This window comes from Heptranchias perlo, chromosome 6, assembly GCF_035084215.1.
Source record: "Heptranchias perlo isolate sHepPer1 chromosome 6, sHepPer1.hap1, whole genome shotgun sequence".
Taxonomy (NCBI): Eukaryota; Metazoa; Chordata; class Chondrichthyes; order Hexanchiformes; family Hexanchidae; genus Heptranchias; species Heptranchias perlo.
In genome coordinates this window covers 102,194,166-102,217,688 of record NC_090330.1, presented here as the reverse complement: position 1 = coordinate 102,217,688, position 23,523 = coordinate 102,194,166, and positions in this window count along the sequence as shown.

Genomic DNA, 23,523 nt, shown 5'->3' with positions numbered 1-23,523 from the left:
AGAAATCTCAAGCAAATAAGCAAGAAAATAGATGAGATTCTGATTGATATTTTCAGGAGGTCCTTCAATTCAGTGGCTGTTCTACGACTCTGATTAAAATGATGGGCCGGAAAGTCCTTGGGCCATGGTCCCAACAGTTATGCCGAGATCACACCCACTGGTGCCCTCCAGCAATGGCCCTCCTGAGGTATGCGGAGTCAGTGAGAGGGCACGTACTCTGCATGGGGCCAGTAGGCACCTCCACCAGTAGTGCTACATCTTGTGTCCGCCATCACCGCTGCAAGAAACTCTAGTGCCTCCGGGGAAGCATTTTTCCCAACCCCTTCAGCCCCCTTACCAAGGTGACCATTACTAACAATTTAAGAAAAAAAAACTTACCTTCATCTTCAGGGGTCCAGGCTGTTTCCCTGGCTGGAACCCACCACCTCCCACCTGCACCCTTCTGGAGACCAGTACCCCTCGTGTCATTGGGCGTACCAGCGTCCAAACTTTCATCGGGTCCCACTGAGGTTGGGGAAATGGGAATTCCCAGAATAGGGAGTCCCTGCCGCCCCTCCCCCTACCACAGTTCCTCCCCCTTTACATCACTAGGTTTGTAAGGGACGATCAGAGGTTTCACCACTTACAAGGCTGACCAGGACCTCCCAGAATAATGAGTACCAAGCATATCCAGGTCTTGGCCTATTTCAGGGCCGTTCCACTGGTATTACAGTGGGAATCTGTTGGAATGGCCAAATAAATTCAGCCCGATGTACTTTTGTCTAATGGTGTTTAGTTAGCTATCACTTTCAGTCATTGTACGAAGGTAGTTCAGCAGCCAGCTAAATCCCCCACTGATGCAAGATTTGTTGTTGTAATCTCTCCAGCAACAGGTTTGAGAGGGAATCCAGCACAGACTTATATACAGGATAGTTAACACAATTTTAATTGTTAAACAAAGGAGTGAGATGTGAATCAGGGAACTATGAACCAGTTAATCTAACTAGTGAAGGGGGCAGGTGCTCAAGTATTTTTGTGGACCACATCAATGTTGATCTAAAATTTATGGAGACCATAAGGGGAGGCCAGATTTTAGAAGCAATTGGTCATGTTGCATAAGTCCAATGAATTTCTTTTGAGGAGATAAATAAAATTAGTGAATGTAAGCTTTCCAGTTGATACCATTTGGATTTTGAGCAGATGTTTATAAATATTCCACATCTGGTTTGTTGGAAGATATTATTAGCAAAGTAGCAAGCTGGATTTGAAGTTGGCTAGGCAATGGAATTCTAATATCTCTCTGGCCCTCAGTGATGGGTGCTTTGGATCTCGCTATGTTTGTTTTATTTGTATATTATACGGAGAAGGACACTTTCATCAACATTATCCATTGATAACAAGATACTTGACCACGTTGAGGTTAGGGTTAGGGTACAGATACACAAACCACTAAAAGTAGTGACAAAAGTTAATAAGGCCATAAAAAATGCAAATCAAGCACTAGGGTTAATTTCTAGAGGGATAGAATTGAAAAGCAGAGAAGTTATGTTAAACTTGTATAGAACCTTGGTTAGACCACACTTGGAGTATTGTGCACAGTTCTGGTCTCCATATTCTAAAAAGGATATAGAGGTATTGGAGAAGGTGCAAAAATGATTCACAAGGATGATACCAGAACTGAGAGGATATTCTTGACAGGAAAGGCTGAACAGACTTTGGCTACTTTCTCTAGAAAAGGGAAGGCTGAGGGATGACCTGATAGAGGTCTTTAACATAATGAAAGGGTTTGATAGGATAGGCAGAGAAAATGTTTCCACTTGTGGGGAGTCCAAAACTAGAGGTCATCAATAATAAGATAGTCACTAATAAATCCAATAGGGAATTCAGGAGAAACGTCTTTACCCAAAGAGTGGTAAGAATGTGGAACACGCTACCATATGGAGTAGTTCAGGCAAATAGCATAGATGCATTTAAGAGGGAGCTGGATAAACACTGAAGGGAGAAAGGAATAGAAGGATTTGCTGATAGGGTTAGATGCAAAGGGTGGGAGAAGTATCGTGTGGAGCATAAACACCGGCATAGACAAGTTGGGCCGAATGGCCTGTTTCTGTGCTGTAGACTCTATGTAACACGACCAGTGCAGTGAAGGTGAATACTATTCAAAGGGATCTGGAAAAATTAAACAAAGAAAGAAAGACTTGCATTTATATAGCGCCTTTCATGACCCCAGGATGACCTATAGCATTTAACAGCCAATTGAATAAGGAATGGATGATGGAATTTATCGCATAAGAAGTCTTCAGATGTACCTGGAGGACATGTGACTGTAAGACGAAAAAAATTATTTGAAGTTTTATAAATTATTCAGAAGGACCTATTTGGAACATTTCCATAGATTTTATGAATTGGTGCTCCCAGCACAGAGCTTTGTGCAATGGGAGAATGGGAGTGCACATTCAGATTCAGGGGCAGAGGCCAGCAGGCCCTGTATTATTTTCCATTCATTGAAATTAGTAGACGGAGAAACTTGTGGGGTGTGCTGACTTCTGCACCCAAATTACTGAAATACACTCCCATCGTGCAATGCTTCCTTTCTATCTGATTCTGTACAGTGTTGGTCACCATATCTTGAAAATGAGAATGATGAGTTGGAAACGGTCAAAATCGGAAACTCAAAATGTTAGATTATGAAGATAGGTTGATTAAATTGGCACATGATCTGGATGTTAAAAATACTTCTTAAAGGCATGAAAAGCGTAGGCGTAAGCAGGTTATTTAATACATTGTGATTGTAGGACTTGAGTAAACATTGGCAAGCTTCATGCAAGATCAGTTCAGAAGAATGTCCCCACAGAATAATAGACATTTGGACATGGAGGGCAGTGTGCCTTATAAGGTTGTTTCAAAAGCAGTAAATTCTATGTCAATTAATTTTTTTTTTAAATCAAAACTGGGCAAACATCTGGTATTGAAAGCATGAGGTTAAGATTATGAATTTGAATTCCAAGATAAACAAATATAGGCATAGATGATTAAAAATTATATGGATCAATACGGTTCCAACCTTATTCTGACTAGTAGAGTATCATACTACTGGTCAGGGCTGAACAATGTTACATAGATATCCTGCCATTGCTTTGCTCGATTACCATCAGGTCTAATGAATTTTATATTTTTTTTCTCCTTGGAAGGAATTGTTGCCTGTTGTATGGTGGGATAGTTTATCTCCCTGTTTCTGTGGAAGGTTCAGGAGTGTACATTTTTAAATAGTATAACACAAAAGTAGTGCTGAGGGTTGAATAGTTTATTCTCTGTTATTGATAGTTATTTTTGGACTAATGTTTGTGAGCAGTGCAAACTGGGAATGAAGCAATAGGAAGGAAGTGCTGCTTTAAAAAGACCCCAAGGAAGACAGGCTCTAAGGGATGGAACATAGGAACAGAAGTAGGCCGTTCAGCCCCTTGAGCCTGTTCCGCCATTCAATTAGATCGTGACTGATTTGTATCTTAACTCCATCTACCCATCTTGGTTCCTTAACCCTAGGAATGGGTCCTAGGTTTAAGGTAATCCTGTTGTTCCATTAGCTTAGAATGGCAGTGAGGAAGGATATGTTGACCCTTTCTCTTATAATTGGATAGGTTACTGGCATGGGCAGGGTAGACCAATCTAAACCTCCCCTAGGCTCCACAGAAGCAAATTTATTAAGCAGCCTGATAGCCAGGCCTGCTGTACAATAAAACCTTATGATAGGTAGAGTTCAGCATTCCTGTCTATACCTGGACTGATATTAGGGGAAAAAGTGGCCTAGGTGGTTGTAAATAAACTTTGTTCAATTTTTTTTAAAACCCCTTCTGGCTGCTGGTTTCTTTCTTGCACCACTGAACTTGGAATTTTGGGGTGAAGCATGCCCTAATTGCAGCCTCTCTGCCAAGGTATTTGTTTACTTCCCTTGGAAGAATAAATAAATTGGGAAGAGTCCACGATTGCACAAGGCCTATTGGAAGGAACAAATTGATGCCCCAATTGGCTCTTTGTTTTTTTTAAAATTACAGTATAAACGCCTTTTATTTTATTCCCCATTTTCTCCTTCAATCCCCCAGACTATGCATCAATCATGATCAAGAGGACAGAGGGATGAACTACTACTAGGCCTCTGTCAAGTTGAATTGCGAGGAGCCAAGTCAGGGTCAGCTCTCACTTTGAATTTCTCTTCCAGTATTGAAATGCCTCTTTGTCAGCGATAAAGTGTGGTGGGACTTTCAACCTGCATCCCCTCACTCTGTGGCTTTGTGCGCTGATACGACAACATGCTGCACCATCACTCTGTCCTTTCATTCCAAACTTCCTTAGGAACGAGACATTATCTTACTGGGTTTATCCTTCTTCAACTTTGGTAGCTTCCTTTACCACTGTGTCGTTGTAAAGTCATGTCTGTGCCCCCTACTTTATTAATGGCTATTTAGTTTATCTTACTATTTAAAGTGTTCTTGTTCAGCAGTACATTGGAATAATGTTAAAGAATAGACCTTAGAAATTCCACCTGTAAAATGGTAGAGAAATCATGCAATTTGGAGTAGGGGTGAAGGGGGAATGGCAATAAAAAAGGGGGAATGGGGCAGGACTTGGATCCATTGAAGTCCTGCCCCTATTCGTGTCCACAGTAATTTCCAGTGGAAGTAAAAAATATCCAACCCCCAACTTTATGAAAATTTCGGGATACTGATGCAATTACATCGCTCATCAAAAATTCCGTCCTTTTTGCTGGGACTGCCTTCAACTCAACTCGCGTTTGTGCAAAGCAGAAACGAGTGATTGCTGCAGGGCATCAAGGTGGAAAATAAGTTTTTGACAGAATTCTGGGTGTCCCAAAACAATTACCTGTAACTTTGCAATCCCTGAACTGATTTTTGAAATTGTGGCAGTGGCTTATTAGAAGCACCTCTTCCAGTCAGTCAGTGAACACATGATCCTCTTGGATGTGACCCTGTTCTTCAGGAAGCTGAGTCCTTGGAGATGCACGAGAAATCTGGTCATGGATTTTTACGGAACCATTTTAACTCCCTCCAACCGGAAACAGGGCAGTAGCAGAATTAAAATCGAGGTGGTCAACTTCCCACCCATTCCCGCTCTGCTACCATTTTAACACGGGCCTTCTGCTGGGCAGCCTAGGCGCCCACCTGAATTAGCCAGAAGCTGCATTAGTCTATGCAAATCAGGAACTTACAGTGCACAATTTTGAGGGCCTACTGGATGGAGCGTGTGCCACAGACACTTCGCTCAGCAAAACCTGGCGGTCAAGAGGAAGTGGCCCCTAAAAAGGTAAGTCTGAAGTTAATTTTGTAGGGCCAGGAGGAGCAGGAACGGGAATGTCACAGGTCGATCTCTGGGCCACCTGATATTGGTCCAGCCTGGAGTGGCAGCGGGAGGCCTGAACGGAATGTGCAGCATGCCAGTGGCTTCTGTATGAGGCCCGGCCCTCAAAATGGACCGGACCTCCCACCGGAAAGATTGGTCAGCTGGCTCATGCATTCCAATAGTCAACATTGCCCCATTAGTATAAGGTGCGCGTGGATTTTTAGAGTAAGGAAGCTAGGAGTTTTAGTGTATAAGCTTGGGTTTTTAGGGTGTGGTGGCCATGGATTTTTAAGATACGGTGGGCATGGATTTTTAGTATAGACAGGCTTCAATTCGTACCATATGGGCTTGTACTTTTATGTTTATTGGATGTGTTGGGCTTGGATTTTTAGTCATGTGTTGGCCCACTCAATGGTTATGCCATGTACGTCCAAGCCCCCTGTGCCAGACAGTGCTCGTTTCTTCACGTAATCTTTCTAACTGCTTTAAGGGTTCCAACTAACTCAACTCAGATTGTTGAACCGCTTCAGCTTGTTAAATACCCCTGAAGACAGTTGTTGGGGCTTTCTGGATTTGAATAGCTATCCATTACATTCAAAAATAGCTGCCAGTCATTCAGATAACTGAGAAAATCACACAGTACATATTTGTTCAAATCTGACTTGGTTTCTCCCTCAAACCAATAAATTTCCTCAACATTTCTATTGCGTTAGGCTGGAGGCACGATTCTGACTGCAGCTGGTTTTCAAACTCCGTGGCCTGGATTTTAACTTGGAGCTGGTCGGTGGGGGGGGATATTTATCAGACGTGAAACCCGGTAGTGATGTTGGCGGGTCGAAATCTGCGATCGCAACTTAATTGAAGGGTAAAAATGTTACTTTCAGGTTCCGCGCCAGGTAGCCAGCCAAATCGAGAGGCTGTCTGTCGGGTGGGAAGGCCTGCGGTAGCAGGCCAGAGCCCGGGATCAGAGAGGAGGGAGGGAGGAAGGAGAGGAGGGAGGGAGGGAGGAGAGGAGGGAGGGAGGGAGGAGAGGAGGGAGGGAGGGAGGGAGGAAAGGAGGGAGGGAGGGAAGAAAGGAGGGAAGGAGGGAGGGAAAGATTGTGGTTCATGAAGGACATTGGGATGGGGAGGCAGTGGAGGATATCGGGGGAAGGTTGGGAGGAGATCGCGGGCCAGGAGGTGGAGATGGGGGTGGGGTCCTGAAGCCAGGAGGAGATTCAGGGATGGGGGAGTTGGATATCGCAGGTCGGGAGAAGAGCTGGACATCGCAGGTCGGGAGACGAATTGGACATCGGAGGTGGGGGTTGGGGGGTCGTTGGACATTGGGAGGGGTACCGGCCAATTGTGGGAGTCCGATCGCAGCAGGTAAGCTTGTTGGGTCTAGAGGAGACACTCCTGAACCTCTGGGCCCACAAGCAGTGCAATAAAGGCCCTCAACCTCATAATCCGACCCTCTCAGGGCCTTTTCACTGGCGAGATTCACGAGCCCCAGGAAACACGCACTGGTGGTGTTAAATTTAAAGTCAAGTCAAATTTAATTTAAAAATACCTACTTAACATCTCACAAGGACATTAATTGATGCTATAACTACCCGCCCGCCTGAACTAATTAAGGTCCCGCCTCCGACGAGTAGGTTACTCGCACGCATCCAAACCCACCTGGGTTAAACCCGAAAGTTGGCGCATTGGAGCCGGGTTGCGGTCATGCTCCAAAAATCAAAATGTTTTAACTAGCCACCCGCCTCCCAACCCATCCATTCTTTGGGGTTTAAACCTCCCCCCACCCTTACGTCTTGTGAATCAGAAGTGGGCCGGGAGCCCGAGTTAACCTGGTTCTCTGAGAGCCCAAGCTTCTGACCACAGAAGCAAACTGACTGGCGCACAGCAGGTTAATGATTGCAAAAAGGTTTCAAGTATAACTCGCATCCATGACTGCACTCAAATTATAAATTGCATCTGAATAAAAAGGAAAGTGAATGTATAAAAACTGTACAGGCTACAACCTTTGTGGGGGCAAGATCCTGACTGAGGGAGGCTGAGCTGAAGAAAGACATTAGAAAGCGGGCTCAAATTCCCGACTGAAAAATTAAACTTAGGAAAGCAAAGAGAAAAAATCCTAAGAAGCCATAGACTGAAAACATATTGAAATGAATACACTAACAGCAGTGCTGGAAGTGGTCCAACATAGAGCCCAGAGAGAAATTTGTCTAGGACTGGCAACAACTCCAGAGAGGTTAGAACTATCTTTATTTCTGACTAATAATATTCTAAGTTGTGCAAACTGGTTCCGTCGCATAGTCATTCTCTTACATTAGAAATAGGTAAGGAATCTTACAACACCAGGTTATAGTCCAACTGTTTTATTTGAAAATCACAAGCTTTTGGAGGCTTTCTCCTTCGTCAGGTGAGTGTTAGAAATAGGAGCAGGAGTAGGCCATACGGCCCCTCAAGCCTGCTCGGCCATTCAATAAGATCATGGCTGACCCTCCACCTCAACTCCATTTTCCCGCCCGATCCCCATATCTCTTGATTCCCTTAGTGTCCAAAAATCCATCGATTTCAGTCTTGAATATACTCAATGGCTGAGCATCCACAGACCTCTGGGGTAGAGAATTCCAAAGATTTACAACCCTCAGTGAAGAATTTTTTCCTCATCTCTGTCCTAAATGCCCGACCCCTTATCTTGAGACCATGACCCCTAATTCCAGACTTTCCAGCCAGGGGAAACAGCCGCTCAGCATCTACCCTGTCAAGCCCTCTAAGAATTTTATACGTTTCAATGAGATCACCTCTCATTCTTCTAAACTCCAGAGAATATAAACCCATTCTATTCAATCTCTCCTCATAGGACAACCCTCTCATCCCAGGAATCAATGTAGTGAACCTTTGTAGCACCTCCTCTAAGGCAAGTATATCCTTCCTTAGGCAAGGAGACCAAAACTGTCAGTACTCCAGGTGTGGTCTCACCAAACCACACCTTCATACTCAAAAGTTTTCCTGTATAACAGTCTTACCACTGAGATGCTCTCAAACTAACAAATATCTAAACAGCTTCCCTGTGGTCACCTTAAGAATAAAGATGCACATTCCCAGGAGTAAGAAGACTGTGAGGTAATATGAGAATGCATGGATTGTTTTGTGAACTATCAATGACAGGTTATCATCTCATGCCTTATTTTACAGTTTCTAGCGAAGTGGATTGTTCCCGTTCAGTGCTGCTCAGTGGGTTGCTTCCATCTTAATGAATTATTCAGAAAGGTTTGTGGTATTATTTTCTACTTTCTATCTATTTTTTCCTCTTCTTCCTTCTTTAGATTGCCACTCTTGTTTTTCCATCAATGGCAGCAGCACAGCAAAAGATGTGTAACACTAGTGGATGAGGTAAAGGTGACCAAGAGCTGGAATCCTTTCCCAGGAGATTGCATGACTTGAGGGCAGGGGGCATGGTTGTGGGGATGGGTATGAGGGTGTGTGTGTAACTTACACTATAATAGGACAGAACAGGCTGAATGGATCAGCTGGTCCTTTCCTGTCCTTTTTCATGTGCTTGTATCCTATTTTCGAAGTGCAGCATTCGCACTGTGTCTTTCCACTATACTCTGGGCTCAGTAACTGCTGTGGATAGTTTCATCTGCCTGAGCGAGAGAATGTGAAATTCAACAATTTTTATTAAAAATGGTTAGAATGTGGAACTTGCTACCACATGGAGTAGTTGAGGTGAATAGAATAGATGTATTTAAGGGGAAGCTAGATAAGTATGTGAGGGAGAAAAGAATAGAAGGAGATGTTGATAGGGTTAGATGAAGTAGGGTAGAAGGAGGCTCATGTGGAGCATAAACACGGCATGGACCTGTTGGGCCAAATGGCCTGTTTCTGTGCTGTAAATTCTATGTAATTCTATGCAAAATACATGGGGAAGAGATGGGGGTGGGGTCTTTACCATTCTCTGATTGAACTCTGCTCCTATCACCTCTCCCAGTGTTGATGAACTGAGAGGATTGTCACATTGTGGCTATGTTCTGGGGAGAAAGTTTTCATTTCATAGGGGAGTTCTATTGATAGATTATTGTCTTGTACAATATTTGCACATGGCCTCCTGTTCATTATCAACAGGACCATTCCCTCCGAAATGCCGTTGGAGTAGTGTTTGCAATTTTGGTTACCCCATTATGGAAAGGATACTGGAGACATTGATAACATAGACCTACTTAGATGATGCAAGGAATGGGAGCATACAGTTATGATGAAAGTCTTGAAAAACCAAGTGGAGAATGGTAATAGGGAGCTAATGGAAATTTTCACATTTTCAGAGGGTGAATAGTGAAAGGTTGTTTTCAGTGGCTGCATAAAATTATGATTAATACTCAAAGCATAAAGAGAGAGGTTAGAAGAGTTTTTACATTCAAAGGGTGATTAGAATATTGAATGCATTCCCACAAGTGCCTTTTGAAGCTGAGACATTTAAAAGAGAATTAGATAAACACTTGAGGTAAAATATTAAATGGTACAGTGAAAGAGCAGGAAAATGGGATTAGAACTGATAACTTCAATGTGGACCTAGTATTGGCACAATGGGCTGAATGGCTTCCTTCTTTGCTGAAATTTCTGATTCCGGAACTGCAGCCTTGATGTGCCATTGTTTGAATGTTAGAACAGACTCCGATCCTGTTTTAACTTGCTTCAAATATTAGTGCTGTAACAATTTTACATCCTCTAAGTTTCTGTGATTTATTTTCCCTGTTTTATTCATTATTCTTTTGACAGAATTTAAAGTGGAAAAGAAGAAAATGAAGCTGAAGCAACAACAGGGAGTACCAGAAAGAAAAAGAAGAAATATCTTGCATTTATAAAACGCCTTTCATGACCTCAAGATGTCCCAAAGCACTTCACAGCCAAGTGTAGTCACTGTTGTAATGTAGGGATACTTGGCAGCCAATTTGCACACTGCAAGGTCCCACAAACAGCAATGAGATACAAGACTAGATAATCTGTTTTAGTGATGTTGGTTGAGGGATAAAGATCGGCCCAGAAATCACCAGGAGATCTCCCCTGCTCTTCTTCAAATAATGCAATGGAATCTTTTACGCCCACCTGATAGGACAGGAGGGGCCTCGGTTTAATGTCTCATCAGAAAGAAATGCAGAGAGGAGGAAATCTGATACAGAAGCAGGTAAAATTTGGAAAGGTGATTTGTGTAAAGGATTATTGTCAAGAGTTGATTTTAAAATTGGTTTATTTATTCATTCTGTCCACTGGTTATTTTGTTTTAAAAAATTTATTCTGATGTTCTAGACATTGTGGAGGAACAAGTGGAATTGAATGGAGGAGTACGTCTTTCACTCGATGTTGCAATGCCGTTGTCTCTGTGTCTGCTTAAGGTTTCTCCCTCTGTTTGGTTCTGGTGCCGAGAGACACTGTTGGATGTAAGTGTGATATGTGGCGAGGGTATCACCAGGGTCAAGAAATTGTCAGCGTCGAGAGAGCAAGTTATGAGCACCATGTGAATAAAAAATGTGGAACTACTACTACTGGCAAGATAGTACATTCTGTGATTCACATTACAAGCATTATTGTAAATTAAACCCACTATAATACATATAGGAAAGTGACTGCATAATATACACAAGAGAGTGACTGTAGAAACTCACTGTAGTAATCCTTGTGTGTCTTTCCATCCCACAGTACAGCCAAGTAATATAAGCAGATTTTAGTGATGGATAGCTTGAGACATATCCTTGTGCGCTGGCTCCCGGTATTTACACTGCTAAACCTCACTCCCTTATCACTTTTTTTGTGAGTTCTACTATTGTGCTGCCAGGATAATGGTTTTAGCAGTCTAGCTGTGAGGTATCAATATACAGGTGCCCCTCTCCTGTGTTTTGAACTAAACAAGTACCAATGTAAATCATCTTGTGTGTGTTGGGAATCTTCAGGTACAAGCCTAAAGAGTGACTATGTTGGTGTCCCATATCTATCTACACCCCTCCCTATGCTTTCACTACTAGTTACCTCATTCCTTGCATGTAGTGTCCTGTCTTTTTTTGTTTATCACCTGTTTGGGGCTTCCAGTCTCTACTCTCATCCACTGCCTGTGGTTTCTGTGCCTAATTTTTTCAAGCATCAGTGATATACACTTTACAGGGAAACAAGGGGATATTTGATAAAATATAAAATACCACTTTACCATTCAACAGCACGTAGGTCGCAACCATAGGAAATTTTATCGAAGTCTAATCCACTCCATCTTGAATGACCTTCCCCAAAGTAGAGGAGTCTAGTGAATTGAGATGAAATTGTGAGAATTACACAATGGCTAAACAGAATCAAAGTAATAAGGGTAGAAATTGATCTTCGGCAGTAGTGCCAATCGGGCAGTAAGGTATAGGCCGCCTATTATACTTCCCATCCAATATGCAGTTCCATTGACTTCACTGGAATTGAACATCGGGCAGGGCGTAGAACAGTCAATCAATGCGATACCGCCCATTTCGCACTAACGCCCAAGATCAATTTCTACCTGATACAATCAGAAAAATTAAATTATCTGTCACCACACTAACTTTATAAAGAACATAAGTCAATGAAAAATATCATATTAGCATGCAACTTCTAGCAGAAGGAATTTATCAAAGTGGAAGGGAACCATTCAACCTGTAGAAACATAGAAAATAGGAGCAGGAGTAGGCCATTCGAGCCTGCTCCTCCATTCAATATGATCATGGCTGATCCTCTATCTCAATACCATATTCCCGCTCTCTCCCCATACCCCTTGATGCCTTTTGTGTTTAGAAATCTATCTCGCTCCTTCTTAATATATTCAGTGACTTGGCCTCCACAGCCTTCTGTGGTAGAGAATTCCACAGGTTCACCACCCTCTGAGTGAAAAAATTGCTCCTCATCTCAGTCCTAAATGTCCCACCCCATATCCTGAGATTGTGACCCCCCCCCCAGCCAGGGAAACATCCTCCCTGCATCCAGTCTGTCAAGCCCTTAAAATTGATTGGCTAGGTGGTGAAGGATAGACTATTAGGGCCTGGTTTTTAGTTGTTTTCAAGCCTTTATTCACAGACACACCATACCCCAGATGAGCTCCTTCCTATAAATGGTAAGAGTGTCCCTAATTGATACCCACCACCTGAATACAATTAACACTCATTGATATAAATCATACAATTAACAACCTGGTCATGTTTAATGTAAAATCCATCTTGGGCAATTAGACTCAGCACTGAGTAGCTCCCAGCTAATGAGGGTTTGGGAATATTGTCAGGTGGGTCTGCCTCATGTAGGACTCAGGAACTCCACTGAGAAGCTGCGGTGATTACTGATGCTGACAGTGGAGAGGTCTATGACCAACCTCTAACCTGTCAGCATAAAAGATGCACAGGCCCATGAGGTATTAAAATGGAGAAAATGTGAATTAAATCAATTATCTTAAAGAATCAATTGTCAGCAGAAACCCGGCACAGCAACTGGCCAGGATAGTGTGTCCTTCACATGCAGTGAAATCAGTATCTGGCCTTAAAATGGTCAAGCAGCAAAGGGCCGAATTTTTTTTTGAAAACTGCCTGTTATTGGATGGTTCTGAGGCTGTAAAATGAGACATTATGGTTTACGTCACAATTCCACCCCAAAAAATGGCCACCAAAATGCTGCTCAGGAAAACTCACCAGTTCCAATAGATGCCCATCCCACCACATGTAAATAAGGGTGGGCTTGCATGGTCAAGCTGTCTGCAACTTTCCCCATTCCCCACCAGCCGATATAACTCTCCAGCAGCCTTTGTTGGGGGGACGGGGAATGAAGCCTGCTGATGCATTGCCTTGTGTAAAAATCAAGGTAAGGCCTCTGAAATCTGTAAACTCTGTGGAATGGGTATCAACCTGCTGGAAACAAGCATCTTATGTGAGGCTGCCCTCTCAGGTTGACGTAAAAGATCTCATGGCACCATTTTGAAGACGAGCAGGGGAGTTCTCCCTGGTGTTTTGGCCAATATTTATTCCTTAACCAACATCACTAAAAAACAGATTATGTGGTCATTATCACATAGCTGTTTGTGGGACCTTGCTGTGCGCAAATTGGCTGCCGCATTTCATACATTACAACAGTGACTACACTTCAAAAAGTGCTTCATTGGCTGAGGTTGTGAAAGGCACTATATAAATGCAAGAATTTCTCTTTCTTTCATCTCCCACACAGAAGGAGGTTGCACAGGAGAAGAGCAAATGGAACAAGAAATCCATCTGCATGACTGGTCACCCCCACTGTCTCATTAAGACTTGCCTTCCCAAAGACATCTGCACTTGCCTCATTAAAGAAACATCACACTCTCACATTTTGCTACTTAATCCATTAAATTGCATATATCCAGAGAAATAAATTCTGAAGTCTATGTAGTCAAACATCTTTTACTTTTCAGTATAATATTTTCCAAATTATGGCAATAGTTTCAAAGACTAAGTACTACCACTACTTACCATTGTGTGTACCCCTTGTGCTTAAATTTTTACTAATTCATGCTCCTAAATACTTACTTCTTTGTCGTGCTCCCTGAGTAACAAATGGTTAAGAGGTGGGTGTTTGGGACCTTTGAGATCTGTGGTGACTCTCAACTCAGTGAAGCTGTGATCCCTGAGGGTCCCATTTCCACCGTTCTTTCTAGACTTAATATATAGACCGGAGAAGTTGGGATTGTTCCCCTTAGAGCAGAGGGGAGATTTAGTAGAGGTGTTCAAAATTATGAAGGGTTTTGATAGAATAAGTAAGGAGAAACTGTTTCCACTGGCAGGAAGGTCGGTAACCAGAGTACACAGATTTAAGATAATTGGCAAAAGAACCAGAGGGGAGATGAGGAGAATTTTTTTACATGGTGAATTGTTATGAGCTGGAATTCACTGCCTGAAAGGGTGGTGGAAGCAGATTCAATAGTAACTTTGTGCTGAGTGGCTTCCTTCTGTGCTGTATGATTCTACAATTTCTCCATGTTCTCCTTGCCAGTCTCCCACCTTTTCGTCCTCCATAAACATCAACTTGTCCAAAATCCTGCATGTATCCTATCCCACACAAAGTCCTGCTTGCCTGTCACCCTTGTCAGCTCTAACCTACATTAGCTGCCCATCCTAAAATGCATTAGGTTTGAAATGCTCATCCACATTTTTAAATGCTTCCATGGTTTTGGCCCCAGTTGGTTTCTACACTCTCCTCCTTCCTTTATACAGCTGCTGCAGCCCTTTAAATAATTACTGCAATGTTGAATATCCCAACCTGAATCAGCAAGCTCTCTACAAACATCTAATGAGGAGGCAATACACTGATAGTTCGCTTGGGAGCGGCCATGCACAAGTGGAAACAACAGTGTGCAACTTGGGCAAAAGCAAATCCCACTACACCTTGACCTGCCACCTGAGCACCGCTAAGGGGAAATCCACCCTGGCTTTCAAAAAGATTAATTTATCCATTGCTGTACTATAGTGTGTTCACAAAGGAATAGCAACCGCTAAGGAATACCACCTCGTGATGAATGATCTCATAGCCATTGTTCATCTATTTGTGTGAATTTTACATCTGTCTGTCACAGCAACATCTGTAAAAGGGAACTGAATTGACTGGTGTCATTAGTGCCACCGATGTAGCATGTGTGTGGTGCTGATGTCCCTTTTGTTTGAGGTTCAGTTCTTCATGCCTCATGGTTTAATTATTTTTGTTCAATTCTCTAAGGAACTGAAACTCAAGGTGAGACTATAACGGACAATAAGGAAATGGCAGACTTGTTAAATTCATATTTTGTATCTGTCTTAGCAGTAGAGGATAAGGACAAAATTGCAGTGGTACAAGGGGATCTAAAAATAAGTCAAAGGGAAGAATTTGTTGAATTTAATATAAGTTTAAAAAAATTGTAATGGAGAAAATAATTGGACTTAAGATAGACAACTCTCCGGAACCTCATGATTTCCACCCCTGGGTATTAAAAGAAATACCATCCAGGACAAAACAATCCGCTTATTCAGCATTTCACCCACTAGCCTAAACATCCACCCGCTCCACCACCAGCATACTGAGGCTGCAGTGTATACTATCTTCAGGATGCACTACAGCAACTGGCCAAGACTTCTTCGGCAGCACCACCACCACCACCCAGAAGGACAAAGGCAGCAGGTGTATGGCAACACCATCACCTCCAAGTTCCCTTCCAAGTCACACACCGTCCTAACTTGGACGTATATCGCCGTTCCTTCATTGTTGCTGGGTCAAAATCCAGGAACACATTTATCACACAGACTGCAGTGGTTCAAGAAAAAGGCCCACCACTACCTTCTCAAGGACAACTAAGGATGAGCAATAAATGCCAGCCTTGCCAGCGATGTCCACATCCCAAGTATGAATATAAAAAATATTGTTGTTACTAGGGCAGGAAATGGTTAAAGACAGCAGTATGGCCAGTTAATAATTAAATGAAAGCAGAGGTGAAAAAAAAGCAAGATTTTAAACAGCCAATTAAAGTTTTGATTGATTAAATGTCACCTGCTGTAAGTAATCAAATACCAGAACTTTCAATTATTTAATATTAAAATAATTATTTTGATAATGTAGTATGTTCTACTGCTACCATTCTTTTTCCTTTTTTGGCTCCCTGTTACCATTTTTGCTGGCGTAAGTCACATTTCCCTGCAGCATTATTGCAATTCTGTCAGACACACTAAGATTGTACTGCCTAGTCTAAATTGTGCTCTGTATTTTTCCCCATAAAGCCAATGATCAAATTACAAATTTCTTTGCACTTTATTTTTAAACTTAAATTGCTGACAATTCTTTCTGAAATATGACCCTATGGCTAATATTTTCACTGGAAAGTCAATATTGTCCAGTAATCTGGTATGACACTAATGAAATAATACAAGTGACAGCACATTTTTATTCACTTGGTTATTCCTTTATACTCTGTTGAGTTCTGCTAAATTTCATGAGACAGACAACAGTCTGTGCACCCTAGACTTTTTTTGTTTGTTTTTTTCTTCTGAAGCAATTCTGATTGAATTGTTGTGCTTGGTGTTCGAGGCAGAAATTGAGAAATCTTTTGAAGGCCATTCCTTTTTAAAGTTTGTTCTCCAAAATCAATACATTGTTTCAGGTTTTTAAAAGACCTACTTACCCAGGAATGGTGAAACATTGAATTATAGCTGATTTGTAAACAGATTATTAAAGGTTAATTCCATGTATTAACCTCGCTCTGTTGTCTGCGATCTAACACTGGAACTGGGGATCTGATAAAATCAGAGTAAAATATTTGTTACGCTTCCAATCAGCATTGTGCTGTTAGCAGAAATTCGGGGGTGACCAATTACAAGTTTGAGTGTTTTGCAGCATGATTGTTACAACATTGGATGGAGAATAACTTGTCCTTATCCAAATCTGATGGTCCAGTAGATACCATCTATGCTAAGAACAAGAATTATTTGAGTCTTTTAAAAAAGAAATTCCAATGACAAACTAGAAACTTTGAGCTGAGCCAAGCGTTCACTTTGTGACTAGAATGATTTAAGTTCTAATTCTGAAGTGGATTGTCTTGATAAATAGGGTGATGAACGGTGCTATACTGTTTTTTAGCAGGCAGTGTTCTGTGACATTCAAAATGCCATGTAAACACACACATCAAATAGTAATGATGAAGCTGTGAGCAAAATGGAAGAAAAATCTCTCCCTAAGGAGTGGAATTTCCACTATGATCATGGAGGCAACAGGAAAGTTGTGGTGTACAATTTGCAGCCCCCCCACCCAAATGAGGCACATCCCATTGAGCCAATCTTGCAGGTCACGGTTCATTATTTATGTGGAGTGAGCTCCTGGCGTGATTTGAACCTACTGCTCGAACAGTTGGCGGGGTACAGCAATGTAAGGGTACGTTCACCTACTGTACAGTTAAAGGCAGTACAGACTTTTAAAGTGAAGCTGTGATGGAGCCTGTCAAGGAAAACTGGATAGTTTGCAGATACCGAAATGCCAATGATGCCATGCAGTGCATATGAGGGCAGATGCATGAGAAATTTTCGAGCATCACAAATGTGCCAAGGTAAGGCTACCCAACATTTTACCTATACCAAATAGATGGGCAAAGTATGCATGGCATAATGTGTTTCTTCTCAACCTGCTACTCATTGCTTTGCATTCAGCCATAACCACTCACACAACTGTACCTCTCCTTCATTACTTAACATGCATGCCCATACTTGCATAAGAACATAAACATAAGAATATAAGAAATAGGAGCAGCAGTATGCTATAAAGCCCCTCGAGCCTGCTCTTCCATTCAATAAGATCATGGCTGATCTTTGACCTCAACTCCACCTTTCCGCCCAATCCCCACATCCCTTGATTCCCCTAGAGTCCAAAAATCCATCGATCTCAGCCTGACTATACGCAACGACTCAGCATTCTGCATATTACAGTTGGAAATCTTGTCACACTTATATCTCTAAAGGTATGTTCTCAGAAAATTCAGCCAGCAAAGAACAGGATTTCATGCCTGACCTAATTTTCATCTGATTAACATTAAATTGAATATTAAAATAGTGCCTCACGCATTTTGTGCAAGTGCAGTTAATACCAGCCAAAGGGGCTGGCAGGAAATTGTTTCACTGCGAAACTTGAGCAGAGGTCCAGCAAAATAGACACCTGCCTGATTTCCCAGTTCCTGCACACCCATTCCCCACTGGTACAAACATTTAGGCTGCCCGAATTTCTATCCCAGTGTGCCTTCGTCACTCTGGAGTGCACTCCATACTTTCTGGTCTTTGCACAGTTGGATTGTATCAGTGTTTGATGTTACACCTGTCCATTGCATCGCATCATCTAGCCACATTCTTCTTTGCTTGATCTATTACCATCAACTTTTCCAGACAGTAAAAACTTCAACAGCTTTCCCTGTGCCTCATGAATTATGTGCACATGGAATGTAATTTTTTTATTTTTAAAAAAGTCTCATAATATTTGTCTTTCCTTTGCTATTCAAGGACCCCCTCATTAATTATTCTTGACCAACTAATTTCTAGCATATGTCTATAACACCATAGGGTAGATTTTATGAATTTCTGCTTCCGGTGCACAAAGTTCCATGCTGGGAACACACATTTGGAAAATCTACCCTCGTAGCTCAAGCACTTCCAGTCTTGCTTCCGCATTCAAGGTGAAATATAGACTAGACGGGACGGGAAGGGAAGGGTGTGTGTTTGCTTTAACAAAAAATCCGATCTTTAGTTGAACTCAACCCTCTCCATTCCTCTCCCTCCAAAACCGGCCACACTAACAATACACGTTACAGGTTATCTTGGTTACGCTTTGCTGCATTTTAGCAAATGCCCAGTAAGCACAATAACACATGTAGGACCTTGTGCAAAATGTACATCAGTTTAACCTGTCCTGTGCCAAGGCACAGTGTATAATCAGAAATAAAATATAGTAATTTGCTGGTGACCTTCTTCAACAAGAATTCAATAAACTTTTGTAATTTACTTTTCCCCCTCATTTTTACTTCTTGACTGGGAACTACAGGATGAGAATATCAATGGATACTATGTGTAGCGACATTGTAACTGCATTTGTAGAGATTTCTTCCATTTGGTATTTGTCACAAAAATCATTAATGCATTCTTTTAGCACCTGCTTGCAATTTTGCTAGAAAACAGCAAACCGAGGAAATCTTTACAACCACAATTACAATATTGTTACATGTTGCACCTACAGAAATGCTTCCTCTATGTAGACACATCTGAATTATGCACGGTTACAAAGACCGTGGGCATGATTTTAGTCCAGGGTCGGGGAGTGGAATTCCTGACCGGAAGTACGGGTTTCCCGGACATCCTTACAATTTCGATGTAAGGACGTCGTTTTTTTTTGCCGGTTTGCCGGACAGGCTGCTTCTCAGTCGAACGGGAGAACAGCAAGGATGAGGGAGTGTTCAGGTAAGCGTTAGGTGGGATGGGTCGTCAGAGGTTATCGGAGGGGCTGTCAATTATCGGGGTGTCAGTCATTGGAGGGGTCGGGGTCATCGAGGGGCTGTCAGTCATCGGGGGGGGGGGGGGGGGGGGATTCAGGGCCAGGATCAACACAGGGTCGGAGATCATAGGGGAAGGTCGGAGATAGTGGGGGGGGGGAAATTGGAGATTGTGAGGGGGGGGTTGGAGATCGTGGGGGGGTCGGAGATCGTGGGGGGGGTCAGAGATCATGCAGGTAGGCTTGTTGGGCATAGGGGAAGCATTCCTGCTCCTCCAGGCCCACAGGTTGTGCTATAAAGTCACTTACCTGCAGTTTCAGGCCTCCTCGCCTCCTCTTACATGGCATGAAGGAGAAGGCTCGGGAATCCCGGCCCCCAAGGGCTAAAATCAAAAAGCTTTGAAAATGTTGGCCCACAGCCTCCTTAAAAGCTTTTAATGCCCAACTCGCCTCCTGAGAGCGGGTTGGTCACCCGCCGCTTGTCCCGCCCCCGTGAAAACCAAAAATGGACGGGTCGGGGGCGGGTTTTGGATTTTTGCAATTGTTACTGTCCCCCCACCCCCAGTGCACCCGTTTTTCCAGGCTAAAATCATGCCCCTTACATTTATGCATTTAGTTATTTTACAATTTATGTGCAGGATTTAAATCAAATCTATTAATTGAAACAGGTTAAAGCATATGCTTAAAAACAAAGATTTTAGATTTTACCATCCTCTCTGGTTTATTATGCATCTGTTCTGATCTTGAAAAATTGCATGCACCTGCATTTTATTCAGTTACTTATATAGAATTTTATAAAAGGAATCTTCAATTCTGATGACATGCATTTATGGAGGTTTTTTAAAGTAACATATTTTATTTAATCTTACATAAATGCACCTATAATAATAATGTTCTGTCTAACAATAATTTACCACAGTGATTGATGCTGATTTTCTGGAGATTCCTTCTGCATTAAGATAGCTCACAGACAACTATTGCTTCCACTGCATAGTTCACAAGACCACCAAATAAAAACAAACGGGGGGAAGCATTTGGCCCCTCTTGGGTCATCCATCCAGCATAAAATGAAAACTTACAGTCATCCCTATAGTGTGATATAACTATCTTGAATTAATCTAAGTTTTCACCTCGACTAACCTAAGAAGGCCATTCCAAATTTTTTTTTTTATTCGTTCATGGGATGTGGGCAAGGCCAGCATTTATTGCCCATCCCTTATTGCCCTTGAGAAGGTGGTGGTGAGCCGCCTTCTTGAACCGCTGCAGTCCGTATGGTGAAGGTTCTCCCACAGTGCTGTTAGGAAGGGAGTTCCAGGATTTTGACCCAGCGACGATGAAGGAACGGCGATATATTTCCAAGTCAGGATGGTGTGTGACTTGGAGTGGAACGTGCAGGTGGTGTTGTTCCCATGTACCTGCTGCCCTTGTCCTTCTAGGTGGTAGAGGTTGCGGGTTTGGGAGGTGCTGTCGAAGAAGCCTTGGCGAGTTGCTGCAGTGCATCCTGTGGATGGTACACACTGCAGCCACAGTGCGCCGATGGTGAAGGGAGTGAATGTTTAGTGGTGGATGGGGTGCCAATCAAGCGGACTACTTTGTCCTGGATGGTGTCGAGCTTCTTGAGTGTTGTTGGAGCTGCACTCATCCAGGCAAGTGGAGAGTATTCCATCACACTCCTGACTTGTGCCTTGTAGATGGTGGAAAAGCTTTGGGGAGTCAGGAGGTGAGTCACTCGCTGCAGAATACCCAGCCTCTGACCTGCTCTTGTAGCCACAATATTTATACGGCTGGTCCAGTTAAGTTTCTGGTCAATGGTGACCCCCAGGATGTTGATGGTGGGGGATTCGGCGATGGTAATACCGTTGAATGTCAAGGGGAGGTGGTTAGACTATGTTCATGTGAAAGAAATTCTTCCTGGCATCTACCCTAAATTGACCTTTCACCAGTTTTAACCTATGCCTTTTAACCCCTCCCCACATGTTCTAGTATGTTGGTTTACTTTAAAGTACTACTCTGGATTTGTAGCATTTAATATCGTATATGTACTTCTATAAGGTCTCCATTTCACACCTTTCTTTGCCGTACCAAAGAATTCAGTTTCTCTTGCCTTTGCTTGTAAGCCAATCCTTTGGCACAGAGGATGAGTACCATGGCCTCTTCTCTGCATTACCTGCATGGCTTGAATGTTCCCCTTATGTCTTGGTGACCAAAACTAAATTTAATCCTCAAGGTGCAGTCTGACCAGGGCATTGTACAGCCTTCGCATGACATCTTATAACTTACACTCAATTAATTTAGTGATATAATTTAGCATTCTGTTCACTTTGCTTATTGCTGATCCACAGTAATTTGATATGTTAAGTGCTGAATCTGTGATCACCCCCTCAAACCCTTTCTGCTTTACTTTTAGGCATTTCTACATAGAATACTTTTGATACCCAGTTTTCCCACCAATACGTAGAACCTTGCACTTGTCTGCATTGAACTTCATCTGACACTGTCTGGTCCATTTGCAAATGCTATTTAACACCTTCTATAGGTCCCTGGCTGTTTCCTCCAACTTAATTGCCCCTAGTTTTGTATCATCTGTCAATTTAACAAGTTTACACTGGGTTTCTGAATCGAGTGACCTGAACCATCTTGTTGGTTGGGCCTCATGAGCATGCAGCCAGCAAGCTATGAGCACCGAAAGAATGGTCTGAGGCAGCTGGCTGGTTGTGGTGTTGGGGGGTGATGCGGAGGGTGCTGGAAAACAGCCAGCACCTACGCCGAGCCGGTCGAGCATCCTGTCCAGGGGTGGGGAGGTGGCGAGGTGGTGGTTACTCCTGCTCCTCCTGGCCCCATAAAAATATATATATATTTTTAAATTTGGCCCATTTTTGGTGCAGCCTTTAAGGACTGCTCATTAGACCTTTCCATGCCAGGGACCAATGGGCGATGCCATCTGTTGGGGTCCTACATTGGGCATAGGACCCCAATTTAAATATTGTAATAAGACTTCCACCTACCTCAGGCGAGAGCATTGACCATCCCTTTCAAGACCTGCTCGAAAATCAAGGCGGTAGGGCTTCAGGAGGCCAATGGGTATGACGCGTTTTTACAAAATTTTATTTGCCTGCTGTCCCATTTTGCAGCATAAAAAATTGCCTTTACTAAAGTAGATTAGGAACAATAGAGGTTGATCCCTGGGGTATTCCATTCAGTACTTCCCCACACCCTGATATCCCTAACATGACTGCTTACTTTCTTTCAGCCAATTTTTCATCTACATTAAGGATACTTCTTGAACCTCACTGCTTTAATTTTCAGTTGTAAACAATTTTACAACACCAAGTTATAGTCCAGCAATTTTATTTTAAATTCACAAGCTTTCGGAGATTTTCTCCTTCCTCAGGCAAATGTTTCAAGATCTCTAATTTTCAGTAGCAGACTTTAGTGAGGAACTTTATTGAAAGTTTTTTTTGGAAATCTAAGCACACCTTACATTTTGGGTTTCCACTGTTTATTTGGGATGTTACTTCCTTATCTATTATTTACGAGACTAATTACACATAGATAGCCTTCAAATTTGCACTTGAAGATCAATTCAATTATTTTACCAGATATCGATTTGAGGCTAATGGGTTAGGAGTCACCTGGATTAAACTAGTCCCTTTCTTGAATTTGAGCGCTATGTAAACTTGTTTCCAACCTAGTAGGATCTCCCAAACATTGAGTGACCTCTTCATGGTGATTTTAAACTTTTCACAGACGTTTTGCCCATTTTTTCTTCGTAACCTGGGATAGATATCATCCATCCCTGCAGATTTGTTCATTTTGAACGCTCTAAGGCCATCTAGAAACTGCCTCGATTTTAAAATTCCTCCATGACCTCGCCCCTCCCGATCTCTGTAACCTCCTCCAGCCCTACAACCCTCCAAAATCTCTGTGCTCCTCCAATTCTGGCTTCTTGCACTTTCCCAATTTTCATCGCTCCACTGTTGGTGGCCGTGCCTTCAGCTGCCTCGGGCCTAAGCTCTGAAATTCCCTCCCTGATCCTCTCTACCTCTCTATTACTCTCTCTTCCTTTAAGACGCTCCTTAAAAACTACCTCTTTGACCAAGCTTTTGGTCACTTGTCCTAATATCTCCTTATGTGGCTCGGTATCCAATTTTGTTTGATAATCGCTCCCGTGAAGTTCCTTGGGATGTTTTATTACGTTAA